Here is a 12,560-nt window from a genome sequence, read left to right as displayed (position 1 = left end):
CCTATCTTCACTGTGGCTAGAGAAAAAATGCCTGACACACTTCCCTAATGCTGGGATTAAAGGTGTGTTATAACTCTCTTTTAGACTGATTCTCTATTGTGTAGATCTGCGTGGCCTTGGACTCACCGAGATCCGTCTATCTCTTACTCCTGAGTTCTAGGATTAAAGGTGTGTACCTCCACCTCCAAGCTTCTGACTGCTGGGATGAAAGTGTGTGCCTGGCTTCTATGGCTTGTAGCTGACTTGGTTTTCTGAATCCTCAGGCAAACTTTAATAAATCATAAATAATATATCACCACAAAGGCGGAGGAGGAACAAATGATGTACCTAAAAGACTCATCTCTTTGTCATCAAGCCACCCTAGCCCCCAAGCTGAGAACCCAAACATCATGGACATGTAGGTTGTTTCCTTACGACTTTCCAACTCTAGCCTGCACAAAGCATGCGTATGACCAAACAGTTGTTTTATGCCACTAAGGGTTACTAGGTTTATACCAGGAATAACCTGCTACTTTTGAAATGGGTAAAGGTCGTGGTCTAGGAAACGTATCCATGGTTAAGCAGCTCCCTGAGGTCACTCTATCCAGCTACAAGGTCCTTCAGTTTCTTCTGCTATGCAATAATATAGACTTCACATGGAAACCAGGAAAGTATTCTGTAACTTGATCAACTCTAGTGCCTGATAAGTTTCATCAACTCATATGATGCACCATGGTGTTTTTTAAGCTGAATCAGCTAGACAGTTTAGAAGGTGTTTGAGTGGAGAAACGTGGGAAATCTGGGAGAGGTTTGGACATGAAGTTTCCTTCTCTAAAAGACCATGTGTTTGATCCTTGGCTGGGTGATGGAGCACTAAGTTCATCAATGACTAGTGTACTGACTTCACAGTGAATGGGCTATAAAAAGGTGGGGCCTTGTTGGAGGAGTAGGGCCTTGTTGGAGAAGTGCCTACTGGCATGCCTTTAAATGGTTTAGCTGGCCTGATCCTTTCCTGCCTCTCTGCTTACTGGTTGCCATGAGATGAGCAGGTATCCTTTGCCAAGGCCGACCATGCTTGTGTTGCCATTGGCCTAAAGGCAATGGGTAGTCAATGATAGACTGAAACCTCTGAGTCTGTGAGTCAAAATACATCCTTCCTCTTGTTACGTGTGTATGGTGGGTTCGCTTCTGCAGTGATGAAAATCCTGACACAGAGAACTGACGCCAAGAAGCCGGTGCAGTTTAATGGGACTACCTCACCGTGTGGTTCATAAGCCTGATCTTGGGTAACCTGTTTGTGGGAAGAATTTGGAAAAGCTTGAAGATGAGGGTTAGAAACCCTTGACTGCTTCAGGCAGGGTCTCAGAGGGAGCCTGAAAGGCCAGAAGGCTGACAGGAATGTGGAAAGTAAATATTGTGTGCTTTCAAGGTGTCTAATGGAAATGAGAATTCCATTGAGAGTGGGACTAGAGGCCATTTGTGTACATTCTGGCAAAGAACTTGCCTACATCTTGTCTATGATGAATTGTGTAGAGCTGAATTGAAAGCAGATGGCCTAATTAACTTTGTCGAAGAAACTCCCAGTCTGTGATGTACTTATTGATGGGTACTTTTAGACAAATTTACAGTAAAAATAGTGACCAAAAAGCAATGAGAAAGATTTAGAAAAAACAGCTTAGACACAAAAGGAGCTCATTTAGAATTACAGACAACCCAGGCGTTGGTGGAGCACACCTTTAATCCCAGCACTCGGGAGGCAGAGGCAGGCGGATGTGAGTTGGAGGCCAGCCTGGTCTATAAAGTGAGTTCCAGGACAGCCTTCAAAACAGTACAGAGAAACCCTGTCTCAAAAAACCAAGGGGAAAAAAAAAAAAAAGAATTACAGACAAGGCTGGGCAGTGGTGGCACACACCTTTAGTCCCACACTCGGGAGGCAAAGGCAGATGGATCTCTGTGAGTTTGAGACCAGCCTGGTCTACAGAGTGAGTTCCAGAACAGCCTCCAAAGCCACAGAGAAACCCTGTCTCAAAAAAAAAAAAAAAAAAAAAAAAAAGAATTACAAATTACAGACAAGAACATAACTGTAGAAAAGACTAGAAACACCAGGCAGTGGTGGCACACGCCTTTAATCCCATCACTTATGAGGCAAAGGCAAGTGGATCTCTGTGAGGGTGAAGCCAGCCTGGTCTACAGAGTTCCAGGACACAGGGTTACACAGAGAAACCCTGTCTAGAATGGCTTCACTCCCAGTCTCCTCTACACAGCTGGCATCTCACTGCATGAGTCACCCCTGACCTCTGGACCAGCTGCTCTGAGCAAAGTGTGCCTCCCTTCCAGTCCTTACCACAGTTGTAATAGAACACTACTTTTGATGAGTCACTGATGAGCTCATTTCCTTCCAGGCACAAACTTTTACTGTTTCTGTTCATCCACACATCCCCAGACACTATCACAATGCTGGGTACAAACCAGAGGTCAGTTATTTAGTGATTCCTAAGTCTGTATGACATAGGAATTACCTGTTCAATTAAAATTCCATAGAACTCACTCACCTGTGCCTGCAGCTCATTCAAGATGCTCTACCCAGGTTAGCTCAGACTCTGCCTTCTGCACACACGCCCCACAGCTCCTCAAAGGCATTACCATCAAGTACACATGGTGCTCCTTTTTATTACACATGTGCTTCGCCCGCATGCACATCTGTGCACCATGTGTGTGCCTGATGCCTTCAGAAGCCACCATGTGTATGCCTGATGCCTTCAGAAGCCAATGGGGTTCACTAGTTCACAGAACTCAAGTTACAGCTGTGGGTGCTCAGAACTGAACTCAGGTCCTCTGGAAGAGCAGCCAGTGCCCTTAACCTCTGGGACATCTCCCCAGCCCCAATGTGATGTGTTCTTATTTGTCACCTTCAATCTATCTTCATAACTTTTAAAACTATTTTCCTCTAATTTATTAATCAAATTTATCAAGCACAAGATGAGATTTGTCTCTCTTTGGGTTAATTTTACTTTTCTTGCATCTTAAGCTGAAAGCTTAATCTGCTGACTTTCTTATTTCCTAGCACATATACTTGTGGATTTGGTTACTCCTGAGTAAAATCCCTGTTTTATTTTGGAGGCAAGGATGTGTAACACAGTTATTCATTTGTAAGTCAGGAAATAGCTGTAGTCATTCATTTGTTCAGAAGCACAAAACAGTTTTGTTTTTTGAGACTGAGTCTAACTGTGTAACCCTAACTGGCCTGGGACTCAACTATGTGTCTAGGTCTCAAACTCACAAGAGATCCTCTTGCCCTTGCCTGTTGAGTGCTAACATTAAAGATGTGTTCCATCTCACTGGGATAGTTTTGGAATCTCCTCTTTATTCCAAGAAATATACTGAAGAAAGAGATCCGCCTGCCTCTGCCTCCCAAGAGCTGGGATTAAAGTTTCCATATAGGGTCTTTGGGTTCCCTTTCAAAGTTCAAACCAGGCTGTGTTGCTATAGTCTCAGATGCTCATTCATGGAAGTACTTGTTCAAGTTACTTGCTTTTGAGAATGAGTCTCGTAGCTGAAGAAAACCTTGAACCCCTGATGCAGCATCCACTCCCTGGAGCTGGAATGACAGGCAGACATTACCAAATCTGGCCTCTCTGACCTATTTTAGGAGAGGGGTCAGTTTTTTTCTTTTTTTCTTTCAAGACAGGGTTTCTCTGTATAATAGTCCTAGCTGTCCTAGAACTCGCTCTGTGGACCAGGCTGGCCTCAAACTCACAGAGATCCACCTGCCTCTGCCTTCTAGCTGAGAGGTCTGTTTTATTCAACAAGTTTTCAATATGCAGTCCAGGCTAGCCTTGAACTCACAACAATTCTCCTGATCTATCTCTTAAATGCTGGTATTACAAGTGTGGTGCACTACACCTGGTTAGGATTTACTTTTCTGAAACCTGATGTTTTCTTTTTATCCTAACACACTGCTAATTTTGTTAAGAGTTTATGTGACAAAGACAAACCTACATTTTGTTTATTAGGCACAAATTTTTGTCCATGCTTATTGGTTCATTTGTCATATTGCTTAAATCCTCTGTATCAGCAGTTCTCAACTGAAGAAAGACAATGTTGGCACCCAGGTGACATCTGGCAATGCCCAGAGACATGTCTGATGTTGAAGCATGTGACATTCTGACACAGTGATCTGGCTCATGTCCTGCCTGACATTCTCACTTTTAGTAACTTCTTGGTCACTGAGTTGCTGGGAGTCACAAGGAATGCCCCCCCCCAGATCTGTTTGTCTTCATTGAGTGTGTGTGTGTGTGTGTGTGTGTGTGTGTGTGTGTGTGTGTGTGTGGCTATGCACATGTATGCAGTCGCTTGTTAGTTTAGTTGCTATAACCAATCTCAGTAAGGATAATACATACGAAGTTTAACATTAATAATTAATCCTTTCAGTGACATGTAGTGGCCCTTGCAGAGTTTATCTTGCCTGGCAGTTGCTCCGGATAGGCTGAGTTTTCTACCCTATCTACTTGCCAGTCTGAGATGCCTTATACAGCCAGATCATTTGGCTAGAAGTCACTTTTCTGCTCAGTCTGGAGCTTTATCAGATGAAAGATTGAGCCCTTCCAAACTAACTGTGTGGTTCCTGATATTTTGGGTTTGTGTCGACTGGTTTTGTTTTTCGATTCTCCTTTGTAAAGGTTTTTTTCTGTTCAGTCATCCTATATGTGTAGTATGCTCCCCGTCCTCACCTAGCTTCAGTTGTCAGGTGGTTATTTTCATACTACAATACCTAAGTCAACAGTAATTATCTATCACTGTTGCTTTCCTTAACAACCCTGCATTAACAGTTACACATAAACATGTTTACAAGCCAGGTGTGCAGGTGCTCACCTGCAGTCCAGCAGCCCAAGAAGCTGCTTCAGGAAAATCCCTTTATAGCCCAGGAGTTCAAGGTGAGCTAAAGTGCATACTACTCTTCCAGAGGACAGGGTTTACTTCCCTGAACTTACATGGGCATTCACAATCATGTGTGACTCCACTTCCAGGGCATCCAGTGCCCTCTTCTGGCCTCCACAGACCCCAGACACACGTGGTGCACATACATACATACTGGCAAAAACACTCACACATTTTAAAAATATCCACTAAAGCTAAGTGGTGGTGGCACATGTCTTTAATCCCGGCTAACTCCTGATCTAAATAAAGTACAGCTAACCAAAGAGAAACGTCTCTCTCTTTCTTTCATTTATTTGTTTATTTGGAGAGAGGTAGAGTTTCTCTGTGTAGCCCTGAATATCCCAGAATACTCCTCTTAACCCCCCCTAAAATGTTTACCAACTCAGTTAGTGATGTCTCAAGCCACTGGATGGCCCTAGCATCCTGTGCTCCTTTCCAGCTGCCACGGCAACACAGGACAACTTTCCCAGTTCTACCCGCCGTCAGTGAGCCTCGGCAACCCTAATCCAGAAAAGCTGGGCATTCCAGGCAAGTTCAAGCCTAGAATCTGCAGACAGGAAACCCAGCACTAGAGGAGACAGACATGACAACAGAAGGATGCAGACGGCACTCGGGAGTGCTGGGCTGGCTCTTCTGTTACGAATCCTCCTGAGAACTGACGGTCTTTGTCCAAATTCAACCTGCTTTTTCATACACCTCACAGCCAGGGCATTCTAGGAACACTGGCAAAGGTCTTCAAAAGCACCCCTTCTCCAGGAGCTATTTAGGGAATTAAGCACCTAGTATAAAGTCCAGGGACTTTTGTTGTAGAAGAAGTCTCGGGTGACTGGGGCTCAGAAGTCATAAACAGCTCCAGTTCTCTTCCCCCAGCAGATACAGTCAATAAGTGACTCATTTGAAAGAGACATCTGCCAAGAAACCACTTTAGTTTTCAAACAAAGCTTGAGAAGGTGCCATTTAAAACTTAATATCCAAATAAAAATCAGATATTAAATCCTATTAAAACAAAACCTGTGCCAGGCAGTGGCACTCTTACAACCCCCTACACTCAGACAGCTCAGCCACGTGGAGGCTCAAACGAAGAATGGTGTGAGGCAAGCCTGGGCTACATACACAGCAAAAAAAACAAAATAAAACTCTACAGAATCAAACTAAAGACATAGCAAATTTCTAATAACAAAGACGTATGTATGTCAGGATACGGGTGAGTGCCGGGATGTGGGCTACAGCATGGGTGTGAGGAGATCGGCTGAGACAGTCAGTCCTCACCTTCCACTTTTTGTCTGCTGCTGCATTTGCCAGGCCAGATGGCTCACAGTTTCCAGGGATTCTCTTGTCTCTCTGCCTTCCATCCCACAGGACTGCTGGGATTTACACAAGGGCTACCACATCAGGCTTTATGTGGGTCTGAGGATCTGAGCTGGGTTCACACGAGTAGCAAACACTTTACCTGTTATCTCCTTGGCCCTAACAAAAGACATTTCACAGGTTTTAGAATGTGTTTTGATAGGCCCAGTTGGATGGGCTGTCATAGCTACTAAACTCATCATCAAAGCTTTAAGACTATGTGACTGTCTATCACTGGCATCAATACAAACTGACACACAAAACTTACATAATGTCCTTGTTATTAGATCAATGAAACTGTCCTATGAGATGGGTGCAGACTACAGCAGTGGTGATGTGTGCTTACCATGTACAGTGTCCCATGTTCAATCCCTAGCACAAAGAAAGCAAAGGAAGAAAGTGGAAAATAGGGACCTTAACTCTTCCATGCTGAGCACCCTCGCCCCAGGACAGTCCTCCCTCAGGCACTGCCAGTGCTGCCCAGAGACGTCCACAGTGCACTATAGAAAAAGGCCCAGAGACATCCACAGTGCACTATAGAAAAAGGCCCCAGACATCCACAGTGCACTATAGAAAAAGGCCCAGAGACATCCACAGTGCACTATAGAAAAAGGCTCCAGAGGGCCCATCTTCCAGCAACTGCTGCCTTTCCATTGCAGATTCCTCATCAACCAAGCTAGTACCATGTTGAGTAGATTGGAGGAAAGCCAGTTTTCAGAAGGAAAACATATAGACAGTATCAAAAACTAAATACTCAAAGGCCCTGACTCATTAGGCATAACCGTCAGATATTTAAAAAAGATAAAGAAAAAAATCTTGACACATTTTTAAATTAAATTTATTTCTTTATTGTGTGTATACAATGCCACAGCTAATGTGGGGGTAAAGGGCAACTTGCAGAAGTCAGTTCTCGTCTTCTACCTTGTGGGATTTGGGATTGAACTCAGGTTGTCAGGTTTGGTGGCAAGCACCTTTCTTTAACTGCTGAGCCATCTCTCTGGCCCAACTTTAAAATTTTAAGATAAGAAACATGTCAACATGCATAAAATTATATAATGCCAGATACAGAAGTACTTTAACAATTTATACATAAAATGTATGTATAGAAAGTAGATTCAAAAGTGGGGCAAAGAACTTAAAGAAGAAATTTCTCCAAAGAAAACACAAATGGTAAATAAACCCAGGAAAAGATGTTCAACATGCACTAGAGAAATGCAATTAAAACTACAAAAGGCCATCTCACACCCATCAGGATAACAATTAACAAACAACAACACAGCAAACTGGTGCTAGGAGTGTGGCTCAGTGGTTAGTGCTCGCCTGCTGTTCCCAAAGCTCTGGGCAACCAAACACCCAAAAGTCAGATGTTGAGAAGTTGAAAACCTGGAGGACAGCACTGCCACTGTGGACAAACGGGATAATGGTTCTTTAAAATGTAATTAACAATCTACTTCTGAGACTATATCAGAGCCTCACATAGCCACACTCATATTCATGGCCACATTAGTCACAATAGCCAAAAGTCAGAAGGAACCAAGTGTTCAGCAATGGGTAGATGAACAAAACACAGGGCATATATAGGATGGAGCTTTATTAGACTTAAAAATCTGGAAACGCTGAGGCAAGCTAAAGTATGGATGAAATTTTATTAAGTGAAATGAGCCAATCACAAAAAGATAAATGTTTTATTCCACTTATATGGGATATCTAAAATTGCCACCTTCATACACACAGAAAGTAAAATGTGGTTGCTGGGAAGAGTTTAATGTTTAAAAAGGCAGTCTGCTAGCCCAGGGGTCAGTGTGTGGAAGGGGATGTATGGGGTCCATGGCTAACAAAAGGGAGAGGATGACGAAGGCAGAAGCGGGGACTGAGAGAATGTGAGGTGGAGTTGGGTAAGGACCAGACATTGCGGCGATTACAAAGGGAGCCCACCTGACTCCTGTTGTCTTATCCTACTGAGCACACATAAAATGTCACCTGAGAAGGCTTTACTCTACCAGAGGGTGGGCCAAACAACTTATACAGGCCTTTAGGATGACAGGATTAACCTGAGCAGAAATTACCTTACACATACAGTGCACTGACAATCCACACTAATCTCTCCTCAGGAGGGAGGAAGGGCCTGTCTATAGCTTGACACATCAGGATGACACATGGATGATATCATTCCAGAGAAAGGCCCACGACAATAAAATCATCTGGGGTAGGGCTGCTCCAAATCCACTTCATGGCTCCGTAAAGCAAGAGCTCTGTCAATGAGCTACACCCCTGCCTAGTGGTTTTCAAGATTCTGAATATACTACAGCTATCCTTCCTCAACCCCACATCTCCCTGGAAAGACTTGGAATTAGAAGCTTCTCCACCCTCTTCCCATGCTCCCGAGGCATGTCCAAAGAACCACAGACCACCACAGAAACAGGACTTTTCAACCACAGGCCAGTCACCACAGACTGCCTTCTGCAGAAAGCTCCCAGAAACCATAGCTAAACAGCAGGGGCTGACAAATGGACAAGGGCTGCAGCAGGCTAAGCTACCTGGCATCCTCTCAGCCATGGAACACTTAGCAACCTTTGTGGACAGGCCTGTGGACGCTTTGCACCAAATGACGGTCCAGCCCAGAGTTTGTTCATTCTCTCGGTCTCCACCATCAACTTTTTCTATACGCAGCACACTTCACTTTATACAAGATCTGAACAGAACTTAAGACACATGGACACAACACGGCTAATCCACCCAATCTTACCTGTCAACCATTATGAGGCCACACCACCACATCAGGACATCAAGTCCCCGTTTTACTACTCAATTCCTTGTCACCTCTGCCACCAAACAACCATCTGTGTGTGGGGGGACGACAAATCATCTATCCATATTCCTAACAAAGATAGCTGAATGTACATGGGTTTCTTTTTTTTTTTTTTTTTTTTTTTTTGGTTTTACAAGACAGGGTTTCTCTGTATTGTTTTGGAGGCTGTCGGTCCAGCCCTGCCTCAAACTAACAGAGATCTCCGCCTGCTTCTGCCTCCCGAGTGGTGGGATTAAGGGCGAGCGCCATCACTGCCCGGCTGTACATGGGTTTCTAATGAGGTACCTTTAAACTAAGTATCTGAAACTTAACAAAACCAAAACCAAAAATATCTGCAGTAGCTCCCAGGTATGCTACAGCTCTTCGAGGAGGAAGACAGACAGTACGATCAGGAGATCTAGTATGGTCAGTGTGGTATGTCCACAAAGCATCTCGAGTTGTCACAGAAACCTCACCTCATTCCCAAAGGGCTTGGAGAGGTCTGCTCAGCCTGGCTGCTCGGTGAGCTAATCCAGAGCTCCGAGGAGAGCCTCTCTACTGTGGGTCGATACTTTTGATAGCCATTTCAATACGGCTGGTTCTCTGTTTGACCCTGAGAAAGTTACAGCACCCTTTGAACTTTGGCAATTTTCCCCCCTCTGAACAGTTCTAGTTTTAACAACAACCGATCAAAATCAAGCTTGTAACTGAATGTTACTACTCCTGTAGTGACTTTGTTTCCACAATTCACAATAAGGACTTTCCTAAAGTTAGGGTACAAAACCAAAGAAACCGAACTAAACGTGAAACCTGACTCACAGACTGTGGGGATCGAGCTACCCTTCCAGCCATGCTTTCTCCTCTCTTAAGTCGCCTCCACTCCCGGTGCCCTGGTGGCAAAGTTTGCCAGGAACTTCAGCAGCACCTCACACAAAGGTGGATCTTAAGACTCAACGCTCCTATAGCAGCGGGATGCAACACATGCCCCAGGCTGAGAGCATCTGCTGACTCCTGCATCACCCAGACCCCAACCTGAGCAACAAAGTGTGCTAGCATCGCGTTCCCGCCTCAGTCAAACCTTCCTCGGAGTATTTAGAGAAAGCTCATTTTTCAAATGCCAAAGACAGGAGGCCTGCACAGAGGCGGGTTCTTCCATCCTTTAGTGGAAAGCAATTACAAGTAAAACAAAACAAACAACAAACACCAGTCACTTCTGGAAGAAGCTTCCGTGGCGAGGCCGACACCTATGTCTCAGCTATCCAGAACCCCAGGCGTGAGCGCAAACGTGGGCCCCGCGGCCCGCGCTCCCGGGTGGAGTGGCGGGACCGACGGCGCAGGGCCGCGGTCGGAGGAGCCCGGAGCCCCGGGGTCGGCGGGCTCCGTCCTCCTCATCTGCACCGCTTCCCTTCGCAGGAAGACACGGAGCAGGAACAGCGGGCCGAGCGCTCCCTAAGAAGCGATTCCCGGTGGGCCGTGGACACGCGCGGCACGCTGTCACCGTCCCCGTCCGCGGACTCCCGCGGGGAGCCCCACGATGGCTCGGGCCGCCCCTCAGGGCCGCGGACCCCGCCGCCATCTTCCTGCCTCGCCGCCCCCGGCCCTCGGCCCGCGCGCCCCCGCCGGCCCGCGCGCCCCCGCCGCCCGCGCGCCGCGCTCCGTGAGCGACGGTTAGGCGCGCGCCTCGAGCGGGGCCCAGCGCGGAGGCCCTGCCGCCTTCCAGAAATTTCCGCGCCCCTGAACCCACACAGGAAAACAAGCCGGGCGCGCCCCCGCGCCGCGGCCGCAGCGGCGCCCCCTTCCCCCATCGGCGCTCCCCTCCCCCGCCCCCGCCCCCGCCCCGGGCGCGGGTCAAGTGCGGCCCCGGGCACCGCCCGCCCGACCACCCGCCCGGCCCGCGGCGGAAGAGGCAGCGGCGGAGGCGGCGGCGGCAGCGGCGGCCTCGGCCGGTGTGATTGATAGGGACGGCGGCGGCGAGAGCGGCGGCGGCGGCGGCGGAGCGGTTGAGTGACAGCTTACCTGGGTGCCAATCTTCATCACACTGACAAGCGGCTGCAGCAATCGGGACCCGCAGTGCCGCGCCCGCGTCCAACCGTCACGCCGACGCTGGGCCACGCGACACAGCCTCGCTCAATGGGAGGAGGGCGACGCCGACGCGCGCCGCATCAATATTCACCGCGGGGGCGGGGCCTACAGGCCCCGGGCCCCGCCCCCGCCCAGCGCGGCGGCGGGCACAGGGCGGGGCGGCGGCGGGCGGGGGCGAGGCAGGGGGCGGGGCGGGCGCAGGTGGGGCGGGGCAGAGACCGGTCCCGCCCCGCCGCGCTCCTTCAGCCGGGCCCCACCCAACGGCCCAGCCCCACCGCCAGTAGCTGCCCGCCCCGCCCCGGAGGCAGAGCTTACCATCTCATGACTATGCAACGAAGGCGTGGCTCAGATCGCTATAGACCACGCCCCCCTCTGCGCCCGCCTCCGCTGTTGGAGAGAGGATTGCCGAGCCGGCAGGAACCATCTGCGGCTCTGGCGGGGAGTACGGGCTGTACCATCTTTAGACCCGCGATTCTGGGCCGGCCCCAGCCCTTCTGCCTGTGCGGCGCCTAGCAATCCCGATTCTGGAGCTGGGGTAGGCGCGGGGGTCAGCGGGTGGTGCATCTTTGAGGACTGAGCGCCTGTGGTGTCTGCCCTGGGACCTGGCCCTAGGTGCGGTCTCCTGAGCGTCCCGCCACCCACTGACCATGATGTCTGGGAAGTGGCTACGGACTGGCCGCTGGCCCCCTCGGCCTCCCTCCCAGGGGACTCAAGTGCACCCCAACTCCAGGCAAATAGCTTGCCCTTCCTTAGGAGGACTGGAAAACGTCTCTAGTTGGAGCTCTGCCTAACCAGATCATCTGCAGCCGCGTACCCCACGGGCTCCGCGGCTTCACTGAAAGACCGAGATGGAGGCCCTCAATTTGCCTGGCTTGTCTAGGTTCATTTATTTTATTAAGCAGTGGCCACCTGTGTGTGTGTGATCATTGCTTTGCATCCACCTACAGCATAAAGAAAGCGGTTCTGCTAACCCCACACTCCGCAGGAGGAACCTTGTACGCGAAGACCTGGCGGCTGGAAATGCAATGAGGTAGACCCAGCATTCACAGCTCAGAGGACTTTCCTGTGTCCTCAGGGCTCCACAGACACCGGGAAGCAAGAGCATCGCGCCCTTTGTAGCTACGGTTCGGTTCATGGAACCCATGTGGAAAGAGGGAACAAGCTACCAACACACATGTGTGGTGTGCATACACATTTACACACAAAATAACTACAATAATAGAATCTGGAAAAAAGTGAGTTTGGGGGCGCTGAAGATGTATCACTCAGTGAATAGAGTGCTTGCCTCGCATACACAAAGCCCGAGGTTGAATCCCCAGCACACGCAATTCCCTGGGTGATACACCTGCCGTCCCAGTTATTGGGAAGTAGAAGCAGGGGGGTCAGAAAAACCATCCTTGGCTACATACTGGATTCCTGGCCGTCA

General features: G+C 48.6%; 1 protein-coding gene across 3 annotated transcripts in view; it reads right to left on the bottom strand.

Annotated features, from left to right (window-relative positions):
• Pknox1 (PBX/knotted 1 homeobox 1) overlaps positions 1-11,207 on the bottom strand; it is a 39,815-nt gene extending 28,608 nt beyond the window's left edge. For 2 of the 3 annotated variants that reach the window (XM_040732191.1, XM_040732193.1), the window contains exon 1: positions 11,069-11,177. The gene's annotated coding sequence lies outside the window, so the exon portion shown is untranslated. Of the gene's footprint in view, positions 1-11,068 lie in introns of all 3 variants that reach the window. The other variant, XM_040732192.1, reaches the window with a different exon arrangement.
• Positions 11,208-12,560: the final 1,353 nt, after the last annotated feature.

This window comes from Mesocricetus auratus, unplaced genomic scaffold, assembly GCF_017639785.1.
Source record: "Mesocricetus auratus isolate SY011 unplaced genomic scaffold, BCM_Maur_2.0 Super-Scaffold_100027, whole genome shotgun sequence".
In the NCBI taxonomy this organism is placed as follows: Eukaryota; Metazoa; Chordata; class Mammalia; order Rodentia; family Cricetidae; genus Mesocricetus; species Mesocricetus auratus.
Note: the sequence above shows the minus strand (reverse complement) of the source record. Positions and strands in the feature narration are given on the sequence as shown.